A 20,294-nucleotide genomic window follows, 5' to 3' on the forward strand; every position below is an offset into this window, starting at 1 on the left:
TGAACTGTCACTTTTTAAAATCAAAAATAATTTTGTTAGACAAAAGTATATATAGGATTCTAAAAACAACGCAAGAAAAACACTAAAAAACGCAATTTTTCTTTTTGTCCCTTGATTTTTTTTTCAAATGGGCGTAGGTATAGACATTGCTTTACAAAAAAAACATCCTTTTTTGCTTCGTCTTTTGAATATACCTACTTTTGCCAAAAAAATATTTTTGACTTTAGAAAGGAATATTTTGATAGGATATTTAATTTTGAACGACTTTTATGTACACATACAGGGTGGGGCATTACTGTGACAAAGTCCAATTACACGTTTGTCTTAAGAGATACAAAAAAAAGTTATTCAGGTGAAAGTTGGGGCACAGATAGGACCATAATTTAAAAATATTTTCAGATATACAGGGTCACCCGTATTGACAGGGTGACACAAACTTATGTTTTTTTAAATGGAACACCCTGTATATTTTTATATTTTTGGATTCTCCTCGATGTCTTCTTTCTCAAAATATAGGGTTTTGTAATATTATACAAGCTAGTTTAAAAGATAATTACGTTTTATTGTTAATTTCGTAGCAACATTCACACCCTGTAGAATTGTAGTGATTTGACATCAAAGTTTCTATTTACGGTCAAACGATTTTTAATATAGTCTACTATTGTTAAACATTAATAATATAGCCAAAAGTTTAATAATAATATACAGGGTTGGTCAAAACTCGGAATGAGTATTTTCTGAGTTTTCTTAAATGGAACACCCTGTATTTTATTAATCTAATGAAATTATATTTTATGGTACTTATTTATTTCCTGAGCATTCCCTATACTTTAATTAGTGCTTTAATTTTTGAGTTATTCGTGATTCTTTAATCCAAACATTAATTTCAACAAAAATTACGTGAAATATTAGGTGGCTTTGCAAATATTCAATCAAAAATGATTTTTCAAAAAAAAGTAGATATTAATCTAGATTCATCCCCAATTTATTAATATTCGATGAGATATCCAAATACCTACGTAGTTAAGATTGTTGGTGCGTAAAATAGGAATAAAAACATACAAGATTCCACCTAGTTGGCTATGACAATAAATTTGCTAAAACATTTGACATTATACTATTTTTATAGTTCCAGTTGCTTTGTTACCATTACTAATATTAATTTTTTTAATAAGTAACTGATGAGTAACTCATTAAAATGGTTTTTGTGCTAGGAGAGTATAACAAAAATGTGCTACTAGCAATAAGAATTTTTCATCAGCAATTTCCTGATAAAAGAAAACCAAGAGTAGAAACTTTTGAAACTATGCTAAAACGGTTTCAACGGACTGGATACTTAAATAACGAGAAACCTGATCGAATAAAAACTATTTTAAATGAATAAAATTAATTAAATGTAATCCTTAGTGTAACTGAGGATCTGCATATTAGGAAGAACGTTCTTATAATCTAACTATCTAGACCTAGACTTTTGAAATCGTTTTAGTGTACTTTCAAAAGTTTCTCTTCTTGGTTTTCGTCTATTAGGGAATTGCTGATGAAAAACTCTTATTGCTAGTAGCACATTTTTGTTATACTCTCCTAGCACAAAAAACATTTTGATCAGTTACTTATTAAAAAAATTAATATTAGTAATGGTAACAAAGCAACTGGAACTATAAAAATAGTATAATGTCAAATATTTTAGCAAATTTATTGTCATAGCCAACTAGGTAGAATCTTGGATGTTTTTATTAATATTTTACGTACCAGCAATCTTAACTACGTAGGTATTTGGATATCTCTTTCAATATTAATAAATTAAGGATCAGTCTAGATTAATATCTACTTTTTTTTCGAAAAATTATTTTTGATTGAATATTTGCACAGCCACTTAATAAAATTTCACGTAATTTTTGTTGCAATTAATGTTTGGATTATATAATCACCAATAACTCAAAAATTAAAGCACTTAGGTATAGGGAATGCTTAAAAAATAAAATAGCATCATACAATATCATTTCATTAGAATACTAAAATACAGGGTGTTCCATTTAAGAAAACACAGAAAATACTCATTGCGAGTTTTGACCAACCCTGTATATTAATATTAAACTTTTCGCTATGTTATTAATGTTTAACAATAGTAGACTATATTAAAAATCGTTTGACCGTAAATAGAAACTTTGATGTCAAATAACTACAATTCTACAGGGTGTGAATGTTGCTACGAAATTAACAATAAAACGTAATTATCTTTTAAACCACCTCATATACCATTACAAAACCCTATATTTTGAGAAAGAAGACATCGAGGAGCATCCAAAAATGTAAAAATATATAGGGTGTTCCATTTAAAAAAACATAAGTTTGTGTCACCCTGTCAATACGGGTGATCCTGTATATCTGAAAATATTTTTAGATTATGGTCCTCTCCGTGTCCCAACTTTTATGTAAATAACTTTTTTTCGTATCTATAACGACAAACGAGTAATTGGACTTCGTCACACTAATGCCCCACCCTGTTGTATATGTATGAAAAGTGAATGAATATGTTTCACCCTATCTAGTGCATAGGAACTAATTCATCCCTTCCTCAAGAATGCACCCCTTAAATGATAGCACCCCGCGGTTTTTTCATATTTTGGGGTCCATTGAAGCTATGAAACAATGAAACTTCTTTAACGTTGAGAGTTCCTTTTAGCCCTATTTTTTTTTGGAAGTCAATAGCCTTCAGGAGCTTTAATGAAAATAAACATAAAATTCACCTCAGCGATTTGTTTGCTGTTGTTGGAAGAACTTACTGTCACTCTGTATATGCATAAATTCTTCTTCTTGTAGCTCTACAACCCAAGGTGGGTCTAAGCTGACTGCACAACTTGCTTCCAGCTTGAATGGCCGTCCATGATAGTTGAGTCAGTGGATAGGCCCACTGTTCTTAAATCTGACCATATGTTATCCCTCCATCCGCCCTATGTTGGGGCTTCCTCCCAGATTAATTTGGCAAGGCGGTTATTAGGGAGTCTATGGATATGACCAGCCCATCTGAGGCGTTGAGATTTATTTTCTTGGATGACATCGCTAGCATTATATATCTGCATAAATATGCATAAATTGTACTCCCCTTACACATTTGCCCATAAATTCTTCAAATATGCTCAACACTATATACTAATTGATTTTTTCATTTACCAGGGAAAGACAGATCTTTTTACAGCTATAAATTGTAAGTGCAAACAAAATAACAGCATTTGATAGGTATAGAATAATGTTGCAACACCACAGGTCGACGGGATTTTTTGTATTTATAACGTTTGAACTATTTATTATTACTAATATGTGACTAAATTAGATTAAGTAACCCCTCACTAGATATAATGACCTTGAATTTATGATGATTTTGAATTGAAACAGGAAATTCAATTTTAGATTATAGAAAGCTTGGATAATACAAAAATTTTCCTTTATTTTGAAAATCAAACAAAATGTGCAAAGCTGTGTTATATTTTTAGATACATAAGGTTATGAATAAGGAGAAGTAGGTTTAAAGTTAGTATAAAGTCCAGTATTTAATCATCGAATGATCAGTGAACTAGTCACTAGAATTAAAAAAAAATGGATTTATAGTTAACGAATGATAATAGTACCTGTAATAATATGTTTTTTCTTTATAAAAGTCCCATTTTGTTAAAATCAAAACAAAACAATATATCATAACAATAGTATAAGTTCTGAAAGTGTTGTCTTGTAGCATGCTTAAGTTAAATAATATTTTTATATAGGATTAATCCACCCATCCACAATCCACAACTGATTGTAATGAAAATTAAATTTTCTAATTGTTATTTTGACGTTTAGATTTCCATTCTGGAAATCGTTAAAAAAAGATTATTTTAAATTAGGGAGATGTTTTTATAACTGAAGTTGTAAAGCGGTTATGTTTTCAAATTGGCGGTTGGCTAAGGCCCGGCGCAAATTGAACCTAAGCGAGACACAACCTGCGCCGGCGGGTCGGGTGACCCGTGCATTTATTTTTCTAGCGCGCCGCATATTGAACACAACCAACCCAACCGTTGGCTATCGACGTGGCGAATAGAGGCGGGCAAAATCAGTGCGGACATGTAACGGTTACGTTTGATACCGGTTCTCAGTGGTACTGAGTACAAATACTGATGTATCTGATCCTTGTACTGAATTGATTAGGCAACTTAAAATCGGTATTTCCGTACTTGTAACTAGTAACGTTTTAAAAATATCTTACACGTCCCTAGTAGTCGTAGCGGTTTGACTTTCGAAAACATTGAATTTGATCATAAGCGGGTGCATAAAAAGATATCTTACACTGAGTATTTTATTTCTGCACATAATACCTACATATTTAAAATAATCTCTCCCCTACTGCTCTGTCATAACACTCATATTCCTCAATTTACTGCTCGGATCACAATCATTTACAATTATTGCAGGATCGCAATCATTTACAATTACTGCAGGTCATAATTCATAATCCCTCCGCTACTGATCGGTCACAAAAAATAACACTATCTGCATATTTCGTTTTTAATTTTTAAGAATAAACACAAATGTAATATGTAATAAACAAAAATGTAATATGCCGACAAGTTGAATTTGAGGGTAATACGATATTTTTATCGATCACGGTTTTAAGTAACGGGAATATTTTCTAATAATGTGTTTTTGTAAATGCATAACTTTGATTATTAATTTCGTATCGCCGCTTATTTAGTCTACCAAAAGTTATCAGAATTTAATGACAAAGACAACGCAGTTTTCACTCGGGGTGTTGACTATGCTAATATTTTTATTTATCATAATAAATTGGACTTAGGTACCATCCGTATTCATTTCAGATACTTCCATCTCGCAAACAAAATCAAGTAAAAATAAACATCTGGCGGTGAGTCACGCGTCCTACGGCCCAAGAAAACTACGCCAATGACAAACGTTCCTAAGCGAGACCTGCGAACGAATGCACTGATAGTAGGATGCGCAAAACTGTCTACGCAGTTCGCCGGCGCAGGTTGTGTCTCGCTTAGGTTCAATTTGCGCCGGGCCTTATTTTCACAAGCAGTTTGACGGTTGACAAGATCGAGATCAAGTAAATCAACTGTCAATTTTAAATCATAACCACTAAACAACTTGGTTATAAAAGCAACTAGTCTAGGAGCGAGGAGGAGGGGTTGAGTCAGGACCGCATTTAGGTCAATTGCCGCCGTAGGCAATTCTCTAGTAGCCGCCCTTCAACATCAACATGTACCATTTTTGTGTATTTTGCTTTTGCCGCCTCTCATAATTTTCCGCCCTAGGCAACTGCCTATATTGCCTGTTGGATAAAGCGGCCCTGGGTTGAGTATACACTTCTGTCCCCTCGGTATCTTGAGTTTTTTTTATGTTTTTTCGTGCGTAGATTCGATTTTTCAAGGGTACCAAGCTGAAAACGCGTCAGATAATTTGTTATTAACAATTTAATTAACCCTTTCGGCCACCTCGGGATACATATGTCCCAGTAAAAGTTTAAAAATATTTACTGACTCAAATACTTCCGATTTAAATGTAGTTTTGCTTTAATGGTATTATTATGCAAGAAAATAAAACTGAATTGATAACATTCCGGAGTCAGTTACATATTTATTTTCATAAGTTCTCGAGGTTTTAATGCGTTTATATTCCCTTTTTACCATTTTCATCGAGATTTTTGAACAGTAAGCGAATATATTTCTGTATTTATATCAGTGATACACCATATTTATTCTAATAATATGGTATAGTATTTTGATAGAAATATTCCAGGTTTTCTAGGAATAACCCTAGTGGGACAATAATGTCCCAGTAGTATTTTTAAGCGGGACATATTTAACCCATTGGGTTTTTTTATGTCAAAACAAGGGCTTTCTGAAAAGGAACTTCAATCTTTAGTCGATAAGCTTTCAGATATTGAAAGTGAACCGGACCATTTTGAGACTGATGACGACAGCGACAAAAACTATGAGACACAGACAACAACACTTGGACCTTTTTTTCATAGGCTACCACTGGGATATATATGTCCCAGTTAACAATACCAATGGGACACATATTTTAACGCATCTGTCAATGTCAAGTCTAAGAAAAAAATCTTATGAAAACCTGTTTGCGTAACCTAATTACATACAAAAAAGGGTTAAAAATGATTGTATCTCCTAATCTATTAGAAATGTTTCATTTTACCAAAATGAAATTTGTTCTTTTTGAAAAAATGAATAAAATTACGTTTGGTAAACTTTGATCCGATTGTTAGAACCGGTGTTATAACAAATTTCGTGAATAACAATTGCAAAATAGGCTTTCGATGGGGATTTTCCAAGTATAACTCAGCTTTCATACGTCCGGTTAACTTTCAAAACCCCCTCATTTTAAAGTTAATTGTTTCAGCTTTTAAAAAACTTCTTTATAAATAAAAAATCTATAACAATTAAACATTAAAAATTTCACTAAAAAGTTGCGAATTAATTTGTTAATAACAGATTTAAACAAAATTAATCTATAAAATTTGAAAATCTGACTAATGGAAGTTATAGAACAACTCAAAACAAACATTTTAAGCTTTGGTTAATGTTTCTATGTTAATATTTTGCTAAGATATTGAAAATTGATTTACGCGCGCCTGCATTCGCTGTGAGCTGACCGTGCGCCTCAGAGCGCGTTATTAAAAGTTCCATATTTTGGTCAAAAATTAACATATAAACATTTCACAAAGCTTAAAATGCTCGTTTTGAGTTGTTCTATAATTTCCATTAGCCAGATTTTCAAAGTTTATAGCTTAATTTTGTTTAAATCTCTTATAAACAGTTTTAGTACATTCTTTCACGGTTTTTGCTGTCAATTTTAAAGAACCACATGGATTGACATGAAATTTGGCAAACGCATAGCTAACATGTCAAAGAAATAAAGTGATATTGTGCCGATGTGTGCTTTTCCCCTGGGGGTGATTTTTTATTCTATAGAGTTTTTTCATTAAGTCAATACTTTTCGAGTTATTTGTGAGTGAATATGATCATTTTTTATCAAAGGAACCACGTTTTTAGATGGTTTTTCGCAAATAACTCAAAAACTAAGTATTCTGTCGAAAAAACATTCTCAGCAAAAATATAGCCTGTAAAAAAAGTGAAAAAAAAATGGTGTGTGCATGAAGTCTCTAGACCTGGTAGAAGCAGAGTTATAGCTAATGAAAGATAGGTTCATATTCGCCAAATTTCAAATAGAATATTTCAACGTGAAATATCCAATGAAGCCCTTTTTGGAGAAAACTCATTACAACTTTTTTAAAGTGTTTAAAAAAATCTTAATTTCTGTTTTTATAAAAGAAATTCTAGCAATCAAATATAAGCACATTAGGCTCAAACTAAAGTTGGTCCTCTTGCTTTGGCAAGAAAAATGCTTTTTTCAAAATAACTTAAAAGTTATTCGAAATACCAAAAATCTTAAATCGTAAAAAAAGTCGCAGTTTCTTTTCAAAATATTTTGTATTTTTTTGTTTTTCTGTAACACAAAAATTGGTTAAGATATGGCTGTTCAAAATGTTGAGTACATTCGTGTTTAGTGACTCCTTCAAGCCCTTTCAAAAATGAGGACTTTAAACCGAAGAAACTTACAGATCATATAAACAATACATACGCGAGTAAATCAACTTGTGAAGTGGTAACGATTAGGTTCATTTGAGATTATATTTTACCAAAAAAAGGGGACCAACTTTATTTTGAGCGTAATTTGTTTACTTTTGACGCTAGAAATTTTTTAAAAAACAAAAATAAAGCTTTTTTTAAACACTTTAAAAAAGTTATAATGAGTTTTTCCCAAAAAGTGCTTCGTGTTTTGATTTTTTCACGTTAAAATATTCAATTTGGAATTTGACGAATATGAACCTATTTTTCATTAGCTATATCTCTGCTTCTGCTAGGTCTAGAGACCTAATATATACAACATTTTTATCACTTTCTTACAGGCTATATTTTTGTTAAGAGTGTTTTCTTCGGCAAAATGCTTACTTTTTGAGTTATTTGCGAAAAACCGTGTAAAAACGTGGTTATTTTGTTGAAAAATAAACATATTCACTCGCAAATAACTCGAAAAGTATTGACTTAATGAAAAAACTTTATAGAACAAAAGTTGCTTAAAATTAGTGGAGTTTATTCATTTCCGAAAGTTATTTTGGAAGTATATTTTTTCACCTCCCGAGAAGGGGTGAAACGCACCCCCAGGGCAAAAGCACACATCGGCACAATATCACTTTTTTTCTTTGACTTGTTAGCTATATGTATGCCAAATTTTATGTCAATCTAAGTGGTTCTTTAAAATTTAGAGGTTTTGCAATATTTTACCGTTAAAGAACGTACTATTTAATTCGCAACTTTTATTATATGTGAAATGTTTAATGTTTATAACTTTTTTATTAATAAAGATAAAGTAATTTTGCAAAGATTTTTTTAAAGCTGAACCTTTAAAATAAGGGGATTTTGAAAGTTAATCTCTCGTATGAAAACTGAGTTGTACTTGGAAAAGCCCTATCGAATACCTATTTTGCAATTGTTTTTCATAACAATCGGATCAAAGTTCACCAAACGCCATTTTGTTTATTTTTTCAAAATGAACTATTTTCATTTTGGTAAAATTAAATACATATGACTGTATCTCTAATAGTTTAGGAGATACAATCGTTTTTAAACAACTAAATTGTTAATAACGAATTATCTGACGGGTTTCCAGCCTGGTGCACATGAAAAATCGAATTTAGACACCAAAAAACATGAATAAACGTCAAGGTACCAAGTAGACAAAAAAGTGTTTACTCAATTCTCCCCCTGACTCCTAGATTATTATAATCAAACTTGTTGATATATTTTCAAATTGATGGTTGATTTACTTTGACCAGACGGTTTGACAGTTGACAAGATTGAGGCCAAGTAAGTCAACTGTCAATTTTAAAACATAACCACTAAATAACTTTGGTCATAAAAGCAACTCCGTAATTTAAAATAATCTTTTTTGAAAACGATTTCCATTTCCGATATCGAAAAATACATAGTTGCAATGTTTATTTTGGACTTCCATTTCTTCGTCATAAACTTGACATATGAATAATTTGGTTATTTTTTCTGAGTATTAGGTAACAACTCAGTAATTATTCTGTCAATTCCTCGAAATTCCTGGTAATTTTTCGAAGCGAGATCAGGCTAAAAATTTTATATGATCATTCTGATGTTATATCTTATCAAAATAACTTGTTAACATAAGCATCTTTGTGCATAAACAGACCCCAGGCTAAGAAAGTAAATCAGACTTAAATGGTGAAAGGGTTGCTAATGCGAGTCCATTATACTACTGGATAAGGAAATGAGTCAATACTCGCAATCTTATAGTTTGTATGTTATTTATTAGTTGTTATACAATCACGGGGCAACCGGTTTCGAAGCTTACATTTTATGCTTCATCTTCAGGCCCAGTACATAGAGTCTTCACATATACAAACTACTAGATATCAGTATTTGGAACTGTTCTACAGCCAAAGATATTCATGGAAGTCAACAGTCCCATCAAAAGGCAGACTAGTTTAATTTTAAATCTTGTGTTGTAGATGATTGATCTTTTTGTAGCTACAGTTGTTTTTTGTCTCAAACTTTTTTAATGCAGTTGTTTTTATTTTGTGTTTAATGTTTGTAAAGGTGTAAAAACATTTAAATTTAAAACTGGGACATCACTCACAAATTTACATGCACAAAATTTTAAAAAAAGGTTTCTTAGGATGACATGGAGATTTTCTATTTTTCTCTGTAAATAAAAATCTCCATGGCATCCTAAGAAACCTTTTTTAAAAATTTTGTGCATGTAAATTTGTGAGTGATGTCCCAGTTTTAAATTTAAATGTTTTTACACCTTTACAAACATTAAACACAAAATAAAAACCACTGCATTAAAAAAGTTTGAGACAAAAAACAACTGTAGCTACAAAAAGATCAATCATCTACATCTACAACACAAGATTTAAAATTTAACTAGTCTGCCTTTTGATGGGGCTGGTGACTTCCGTGAATATCTTTGGCTGTAGAACAGTTCCAAATATTGATATCTAGTAGTTTGTGTATGTGAAGACTATGTACTGGGCCTGAAGATGAAGCATAAAATGTAAGCTTCGAAACCGGTTGCCCCATGATTGTATAACAACTAATAAATAACATACAAACTATAAGATTGCGAGTATTGACTCATTTCCTTATCCAGTAGTAAATCAGACTTACTAAACGAGAACTTTGTCAACAAATTTGGCGTTTGTCTTTTACTTTAGTTTCATTTTATTTGGGCTATCTTTGGGTATTTGAGACACTTTTGATCGAAAATGCCTCTCATATAATTCCTCTCCCTATCAGATTCCTATTTTCGACCTGATTTTGACTAGTAGTTTGAAGTAAAATAATCAAAACATAACTTTAAAAATATTTTACCGCCTCCATTTTGAAGTGTTGCTACAATTTCCTTTTTCAATAAAAAGGTTCGAAAACTGCTTTCTCCTGGCATGCTTAAGATAAATATTATATTTATATGGAATTAACCCACAATTGATTATAATCAAAATTACATTTTTAACTAACTTAACGTTCGACGTTTCGTTAGTAGTAAGTTAGTTAAAAATGTAATTTTCATTACCATCAATTGTGGCTAAGAGCCGCTCAGACTGCAGACTTTTTAGTCGGCTTCTTAATCAGTACAGAGAGGTATGCAGATGCGCACATTTCACCGATGCATACCTCTCTGTACTGATTAAGAAGCCGACTAAACTATCGGCCGACTAAAAAGTCTGCAGTCTGCGCTGACTCTTAATCCCATATAAACATAATATTGTTCCTTTTTTTATTTTTGATAAAATTACAAACATTGAAAGCTTTGAATAAAACTTTGAATGAGACGCTTTAAAGATATACATTGTTGATTCTGCCTGAGCATTTCTGTTTACTTTTGTTTTGATCGATCCTTTATGCTATATATATTATACAGTGCTCGTCTAAAGTCTTCCCCAAGCATATAAAACTATAATAGTTTTTTGGGTAACTGGACTAAGGCAGCTATTCATAGTCGTATTAAATTTCAGTGGGGGATCATTAAAAAAGGTAAGTGGGCGCCATTTAGTAAAAAATTTTTAATAGATTCATATGGCAAATAGTAATATCTCATTTACAAGTTCTTTAAGTTTTTTTTCAACGAGATTATCACACAATAATTATCAGTTTCAGTCCAAAACCCTTAAGAAGCTATCCTAGTGTAAAAGTACGAAATTCATATACTTTTTTGGGAATTTCTAAAATAAAAAGTACTGTACCAGTTGTTTTAAAAATTTGCAAAAGTATTTATTATAAAAAGAAGTACATGTAAAAAAATTTTCATAAAAAAATATTGAAAATTAAACGATTTATGTGCCATCTGCTGGCACCGTGAAAAAAAAAACAGCTCCACTACTGCAGTGATTGAGGCTAAATAGAGATCTTAAAATATAAAATTTCAAAGTGATTATTAAAATATGTTATTTTCTATACCATCAACTAGGATTTTTGAAAAATATTAAAATTTGGAAAAATGACGAAGTGTAGATTTTTTTTTAAATTAGCTAAAAAATCCAAAAATGTTTCAAAAACAGCCAAATTGGCATTTTTCATCCAATCAAAAATCCTCTGGTTGACGGTGTAGAAAATAATATATTATAAATCACTTAGAAATTTTATATTTCAGAATCTCTATTAGTAATGGTCTATAGTCCCAATCGCTGCAGCAGTGGAGCTGTGTTTTTTTTCACGGTGACAGCAGATGGCGCATAAATCGTTTAATTTTAAATAGTGTTTTATGAAATTCTCATACAAATTTTCAAAACAACTGGTACAGTAGTTTTTATTTTAGAAATTCCCAAAAAAGTATATAAATTTCGTACTTTTACACTAGAATAGCCCCCTAAACATTTCATTTCAATAATTATAAACATTCATCCGATAAATTGATATTGTTTTTTTGGCTGTGCTTCTTGCTATGCCAACGACAGGTTCAGGGCGTATGAATGTTTTTGCTTCTCCCCTGCCAAATCTATGCGCCTTTTCGTTCCTTCCAATATCAGTATGTCCAGGCACCCAGAGTAAACTTATACTTTGTTACTTTTTCCGATCCGGATCAGATTCTGAAAACAGTTCTAAACTAACTTGGAATCAATCCGATTCGATTCCGGTGCCTTTAATGCCGCCTGGCTATCAGAAATTTTTTTTTAGATCTGTATCCGTAGTTCCCCTTTATTAGTTCCTACAGGCACATCTCTATTTTACAAAATGACCACGTTTCATATAAGTAATCTGCGACGCATTATTGGAGTGTTCTCCTAGCGGCGCCGCTTGGTACTGTGTACCTCGGTTAACAGATTACTTTATTCGTGGTCGAAATTATTTTTCTCTCATTTCATCGTTGCCCGTTAGAGGACAGTCTAACCATACTCCGGTGCAAATATTTTAATATTTGCACCATCTTCTTCGTTTCGTTATGGTCCAATTCAGTCTTCTTGCAAAGCGTCTTTGACAAGGAATAGATTCCGAAACATCAGGTGTCACAGGATGTGCAAGAGACTCGAATTGAATCAAAACGAAACGATTATTTTCTTTCTTGACATCTCTATTAGCCCAGTAAATGAACGGGAAATACGGCGATACCGTGTAATTTTCAGGGGCAACTCCGAATTACATGAAAATTTGGATTTAGGTTCTACTTACCCTCCACTTCAAAGTTGAATTTGTGCCGTTGGTTGTTTTTATTTGGGGGGTGACAGTCACCCCTCCTCGGGGGTGAAAAAACGCTTGTTTAAAATAAGCCCAGAAATGGATAAATTGACTGATTATACTTTCATTCTTTCAGAGTTTTTTATGTAAGTTAATACTTTTCGAGTTATTTGCGATTGAAAATGTTTATTTTTCGACAAACTACGTTTTCGGACGATTTTTCGCAAATAACTCAAAAAGTAAATATTTTATCGAAAAAAATATTTTTAGCAAAAGCGTAGCTTAGAAAAAAACGAAAAGAGCTGTGTATTCGTAAAGTCTGTAGATTCAGCAAAAGCAAATTTGTAGCTCATGAAAAATACGTTTTTATTCGTCCAATTCCAAATCGAATACTTTATCGTGAAATAACCAAAACATAAAGCACTTTTCAGGAAAAACCCATTTAAACTTTTTAAATTGTTTAAAAAAAAGCTTTATTTTAATTGTTTATAAAAGTTTCTAGCATTAAAAATAAGCGAGTTACGCTCAAAATAAAGTTGGCCCCCTTTTTTGGTAAAAAAAATCATGAAAATCTTCCCGTGTTTAGCACTCCAAATGAAATTAGTCGTTACCGCTTTACAAACAATTTACTTTACTTATCTATTTTTTATATTACCTGTCAGTTTCACCGGTTTAAAGTGCTTATTTTTGAAAGGGTTATAGTTGAAAGGGCCTGAACGAGTTACTAAACACGAGTGTATGTAAACTTTGAACAGCCATAATATCTTAACCAATTTTTGCCTTACAGAAAAACAAAATGAAACTGGCATATTTATAGCAAAACCTACGTTTTTTACTCTTCGACATTTTTCGTATCACTAATACTTTTTAAATTATTTTGAAAAAAGAAAATTTTTCCAAAATTTTTAAAATTTTTTTATTTTTTTTTACTATAAAACCAAACTTTTCAAAAATAAGCACTTCAACCGGTCAAACGTATAGATCGTATAAACAATATACATAGATTTGAATTAAATGGTAAAGCGGTAACGATGAATTTTATTTAGGGTGCTAAATACAGGAAGATTTTCACGATATTTTTTAACAAAAAGAAGGGGCCAACTTTTTTTCAGCGTAACTCGTTTATTTTTGATTCTAGAAACTTTTGTAAAAAATAAAAACAAAGCTTTTTTTAAACACTTTAAAAATTGTTAACAAGTTTTTCCCGAAAATTGCTTAATTTTTCGGTGATTTCACGTTGAAATATTCGATTTGGAATTAGACGAATAAGAACGTATTTTTCATGAGTTACAACTTTGCTTTGACTCGGGTTATAGACTTTACTGATACATCATTTTTTTAGTTTTTTTATAAGCTACACTTTTGCTAAGAATATTTTTTTCGATAAAATATACTTTTTGAGTTATTTTCGAAAAACCGTCTGAAAACGTAGTTTTTTTGTCGAAAAATAAACATTTTCAATTGCAAAAACTCGAAAAGTATTGACTTACATAAAAAAACTCTATAGAACGAAAGTTGCTCATAATCAGTTAATTTATCCATTTCCGGGCTTATTTTAAATACGTTTTTTTCACCCCCGAGAAGGTGTGACTGTCACCCCCCAAGTAAAGCAACCAACGGCACAAATTCAACTTTGAAGTGGAGGGTAAGTAGAACCTAATTGAAAATTTTCATGCAATTCGGAGTTGCCCCTGAAAATTACACTCCAAAACGGGCATTTACTGGGCTATTCCGCTTGGAAGATAGTAGAGTGATTACCGTCAGTATTGACCTGCTGGTATATGGAACAATTAATTCATCATCAAATATCTTAGAATAGTTTAAGGTTTTCGGTTAAAACTGAAAATTGTGTAGGTTTCAAAAGAACTTTTCTAATGAGGTATTACTTGTCATTGTCATAATATGATAGAAGCAAAATTGCTTTACAAAACGGCGCACTGTTGCCATTTTTATTAGTTCAGAAAGTATTTAGGGGGTGAGAGAGACTTTAGACGCGCACTGTAGTACATGAACTCATTTAATAGAGTTGACTTGTAGACTGGGACGAATCATGTTTGATTCTTATGTACATTGTCTTTAATTCATAATCCGTAATGTTTATGTATGTCTTTTTAATAATATTTAAATTCTAGTTTGATTGAAACACGCCTTTGCACTTTGAACGATATAAATGCTCACACAAAATGTACTATTATGATTTGCACTAAATTTCGTAACTGTATTTCATCTTATTTCAGTTGAATAGCATCAAACTAGCGAACTGAAGAGAGTACCAAAGACAATTCTTAGAAAACGACTTGAACAAATCAAAACTTTCGTGGTGCTTTAATAAGTTTAAAGTTGCGATTTGCCGAGACTAGTTTAAAGAGATAATCAGAAATATCTTCAAAATACTAGGTATCTTAATATATTAAATTTGTAGTAGTTATAAAATTCAAAATCATCATTATACACAGAGTTTTTCACAACAACTTTTACATAGTCTTTAAATAATTAAAACAAAATGTTTTCTAAAATAATAATGATTTTAGCATACCAAAGAGTAACAACTATTTTTTCGAAATTTTACAAAAATTATTAATTAGTCACAATATACAGGGTGTAACAAAAAGGCAGGTCATAAGTTAAATCACATAATCTGGGACCAAAAATAGTTCGATTTAACCTAACTTATTTTAGTACAAATGTGCACATAAAAAAAGTTACAGCCCTTTGCAGTTACAAAATGAAACTCGATTTGCTCCAATATATCGAAAACTATTATATAGATTTTTTATTGAAAATGGACATGCGGCATTCTTATGGCAGGAACATCTAAAAAAAATTACAGTGAAATTTGTGCACCCCATAAAAAATTTATGGGGGTTTTGTTCACTTAAAACCCCCAAATTTTTGTGAACGTTTTCAATTAAATTATTATTGTTGTACCATTAGTTAAACACACTGTTTTTAAAACTTTTATGCCTCTTAGTAGTTTTCGATAAGTCAATTTTTATGGAGATTTTTTGAACATTTGTAAAATCCACCACATATTTGTAAATGGTTAAGTAAGATTGTAGAATATTATTTTCATAATATTATTACCAGGTCTCTATAATCTTACCCAGTACTTAGAGGCAAAAAAGTTTTAAAAACATTGTGTTTAACTAATGGTACAACAATAGTAATTTAATTGGAACGTACACAAAAATTTGGGGCGCTTTGAGGGAACAAAATCCCCGTAATTTTATATGGAGTGCACAAATTTCGGTGTTACTTTTTTTAAGATATTCCCGCAGTAAGAATGCCACATGTCTATTTTCAAAAAAATATCTGTACTAGTTTTCGATATATCGGAAAAAATCGATTTTCATTTTGTAACTTTAAAGGGCTGTAACTTTTTTTATGTGCATATTTGTACTAAGGTAAGTTAGGTTCGATCGAACTATTTTTGGTCCCAAAATATGTGTTTTAATTTATGACCTTCCTTTTTGTTACACCCTGTATATTTCATCACCTGTAAGTCTATCTACAACAAAATCATTGTCATGACTTAGTAAAAAACTAATGATCTTAAAATGTTCACAAAATTTACTATTTTATTAAAAAAATCAAAATCGGTGACTATCAGTGATTAATGGTGTACAATAGGTATATATAAATTCTCCAACTTGGTCTTATTTTTTAGCTTTTTCTATAGGTATTTTCCTCAGTAATTTGACTAATAGTATAACTGAAAACATAATATAAAATGAACAACCCTGTTTTTAGTTCTATACTGAATATAGTGAACCTCACATATTTCACCAAAACATCATCAAATCAGAAGAATGATAATTTTAAACTAACCGTTTTTGTGCTGATTCTGATTTGTGCAACAGTCAGATGGTTTTTATTCGTCTTTATTCCTCTCAATATTCTTTAGAACTTCACATACAGTAACAGTATAATAATAATATCGTATGGCATTTTTGCAGGGGATCCTTTCGAATATATTCCGGCGCCAATTGTATTTTTAACCATGTTTCAAGTAGCTAGTGTAGATGCACAATAGCCCAGGAGGCTCGACGTATTTACATGCCCTCCGAAGCACGGTGAAGGACCCGTATCATTTTTCTTTTCCTTCTTCGGCTTTTTTCCATCATGAGTTCGCCGTTTTTGTCCTCCACTGCACTCTGTTGTCCTAGTGACCTTCTCTGAGGTGTCTATCTAACATAGCATTTCCTATGTAAGTTTTCCATCTCATAGCAGGTCTTCCTCTCCATCTTCTTCCTGGCGCGGCGGATCCCAGTCCAATACTCTTTTCGGCCATATATGTTGTGTAACGGTACGAAAATCATTAACATTTTTGCTTCACCCCGTATCCTAAATCTGTTTCAGAATTTGTACTGTGTATTGCGTAAAGTTATTTGGTTCTTTCGTTTCTCACGATATTAGATCAATCATCGGCAGAGATGCTTGTTTCTCGTGAATAGATAATTTTTATTTCTCAAAATGTTTATATTAACTTGTACCGACAAAGGGATCTTTAGCCATAAATTCTTAGATAAGAGCCTTGAAGACTAAAGTCTGTTTACTTTAGAGCTGGAATGTTTGTGTAAACGCCGTCCACACTCTCGCCGAAGTCGATCGAGGTTCAACAAGTACGAGAGTGTAGACGGCCACCTTGTGTAACTTTGCCTAACTTCGTTGTACTTCCGAAATCTGTCGGTCTGGCGCGTCCGAGTCAAAGGGATCTTTGTCGGTATCGCACCGCTTGAATGTGTTCCTCGCGACTCGCGAAGTAGAACGAGTGTGTAGAGAGGCACTTCAGACTTCGGTCAACTTTGGCGAAGTAACTTCGCCGAGAGTGTGGAGCCCGTTTAACACATTTCTTTGCAGAGATGAAGTGGTTCTGAGTTGAATAACAAGTCCAGTTGTTGTTTGAGCTGAATTGGCATTTTCATGGGAGAGTTTTATCCAAGGTGACGCTAAACCCATGATGTTGGTAAATCTTTGATTCGCTGAAAAAATCGATGGCGTTGAAGGGGGTTTGACCCAAAATGCAGTTTGTTTTTTTTATTGGTCGATGAAAAAAGGGAAGGATTAAACTTTTCTGCAATTGGTTGATCGAGAAATATTGGTAGGAAATGGGATTTTTGGAAGAGACGTTTTGATTTTGCGGAGAGGGAGTCGATTTAGATCGGTAGATTCATTCTAGTTTTGGCATCCGCCATCCAAGCAGAGAAGTCAGTTTAAGTTCTTAGAGCCTCGGAGGTCCGCTGGTTGCGGTACCTGAGGGGTTTAGTTTCCTATTGAGTTTAAGTATAGTGGAGTTAAGTGTTCTTCAACGGTCTGAATACTAGGCCATTATGGTCTAATCAAGTCTTAGACCATAAAGTAATAAAGGTGGTGAATATGGAAGCCGAAGTTCGGGATTATATAAGATACTGGTGGTACTTGCGTAAAATTATATATAGGGAAGACAAGAAGAAGTTTCAAAAACGGATAATTGAACATTTTGTCGACGCCATTTGTCCAGTAGTATCAAGGAGCTAGATTGTCCTCAATATTCTCGTGCCTATGAAGTCATTGTTCGTGACTTCCAACCATCTTCTTGGTGATTACATCCACATTTTCCAGTCCTAGGTTCTTATGGAGGTCACTGTTTGTCACGTACCCAGGAGCATCTACAATGCTTCTCAGTATTTTTTTCTGAAATCTTTGTATTTTTGTTATATTGCTTGGTCTAGCACACCCCCATAATGGGCATAAGTCTATACAGGTCTCAATATTTGTTTGTAAAGTAATAACTTATTATGGATCGACAGACTGGAGTTTCTTCAAACAAACATTTTTTTATACCTTATATTTAGTTCTTCCCTTTTTCTTGACGTGAGCCTTCCCGAGTAGTTTGGAATCTAATGTTTTACCTAAATATTTAGCAGTATCTGTATATGGTACTTGGATGTTGTTGATTATAACTGGTATTGTATACTTTTGTTGGTAAAATTAACATGAACATTTTTAGCTTCATTCAGTCCGATTTTTAATTTTTGTGTCCAGTTTTGTGGATTTGGTTAACTGCTATTTGGACCTTGTTGGTAACACATATGTTGTCTTCCAGTAGAGGTATATCAAACGTGTATAGTAGGTATCAGCAAATTATCTGCATCGGTAATACAGTTCTTCCCACTCTCAGACCGTATGGCCTTAGTCAAACTGAAAGCCAGTCCAGTCAATATAATATAATATAATTCAGGTTTATGCCCCAACATCGGACTCAACAGAAGTAGATATAGAAATGTTCTACGCAGAACTTAAACAACTGCTTAGTAACGTTAAGAGACATGAAGTAAACCTCATAATGGGCGACTTTAATGCCAAGATAGGGAGAGGTAGAGACGACGATTTAATAGGCCCGTACGGCCTGGGAGAGAGAAATGACCGAGGCGAACGACTATATCAATTTTGCCAAGAGGAAGATATGAAAATATCTAATACCTGGTTCAAGCTACCACCTAGACGCTTATATACATGGAAAGCCCCAGCGGACCGCCCCGAGAGTATAGTTCGAAACCAGATCGATTACATAATGGTTAACAAAAGATTTGGATCATCAATAACTAGAACTTGTACATACCCTGGCGCCGATGTTCCATCAGACCATGTCCTTCTCTTAGCAGAAATAAAAATAAAAATCACTAATATGAGGAGACGCAAACCAGAACCAACAATAGACTATGCTAAACTTAAAGATGAGAATCCCAGAAGAGAATTAAGTATGAAATTAAACAAAGAACTAACAAATACAAAAGTAGAACTAGAAAGAGAAGTTAATTTGGATAACACATGGAGAGCCATAGAGGAAACAATGACGGCTACAGTTAAAAAAGAATTAGGTTATAAACAAAAAATACAAAAGAAAAGTTGGATGACTGACGAAATCCTGGCAATGTTCGAAGAAAGAAGAAAACATAAAAACCAAGGGAACCGAGACAAATATCGAGAACAACAACAACGCACAAGAAGAGAGATAAGAATGGCGAAAAATAAGTGGCTAAAGAAACAGTGTGAGGAAATGGAACAGTTACAAAAACAACATGATGACCACAATCTACATAAGAAACTAAAGGAGGTAGCTGGAATATACAGAAAAAAGAAGTTTTCTAACTTAGAAAATGAACAAGGAAAAATGGCACAAGATGATAGAGAGAGGAAACTCATATGGGAAAAATACATTAAAAATCTCTTTGCAGACGAGAGGCCTGAGATAGAAGTCGTTCAGGAACAAGTGATAGATATTAACAACCTATCTGGTCCCGAGATCACAATTGAAGAAATTACTAGAGCAATAAATATCTCGAAAGACGGGAAAGCAGTTGGACCTGATCAAATTCCTGTTTAGTTACTCAGATTGTTAGATGAAGAGGGAATTACGATACTCCAAAGATTTTTCAACCAAATCTATAAAAAAGGAAAATTCCCTGTCCAATGGCTTGTATCTACCTTTATCCCTTTGCCAAAAAAGAACAACGCAACAAAGTGTCAAGATCACCG

At 32.6% G+C, this 20,294-nt stretch overlaps 1 protein-coding gene across 4 annotated transcripts in view; it reads left to right on the forward strand.

Moving 5' to 3' along the window:
* The window catches only part of LOC126889353 (DAZ-associated protein 2), a 103,075-nt gene that overhangs the window by 9,441 nt on the left and 73,340 nt on the right, over nucleotides 1–20,294 (forward strand). The window contains exon 2 of one of the 4 annotated variants that reach the window (XM_050657599.1): nucleotides 15,014–15,173. The exons of the other annotated variants lie outside the window; for them this stretch is intronic. The gene's annotated coding sequence lies outside the window, so the exon portion shown is untranslated. The remainder of the gene's footprint in view (nucleotides 1–15,013; nucleotides 15,174–20,294) is intronic. 4 annotated transcript variants of the gene reach the window in all.

This window comes from Diabrotica virgifera, chromosome 8, assembly GCF_917563875.1.
Source record: "Diabrotica virgifera virgifera chromosome 8, PGI_DIABVI_V3a".
Classification (NCBI taxonomy): domain Eukaryota; kingdom Metazoa; phylum Arthropoda; class Insecta; order Coleoptera; family Chrysomelidae; genus Diabrotica; species Diabrotica virgifera.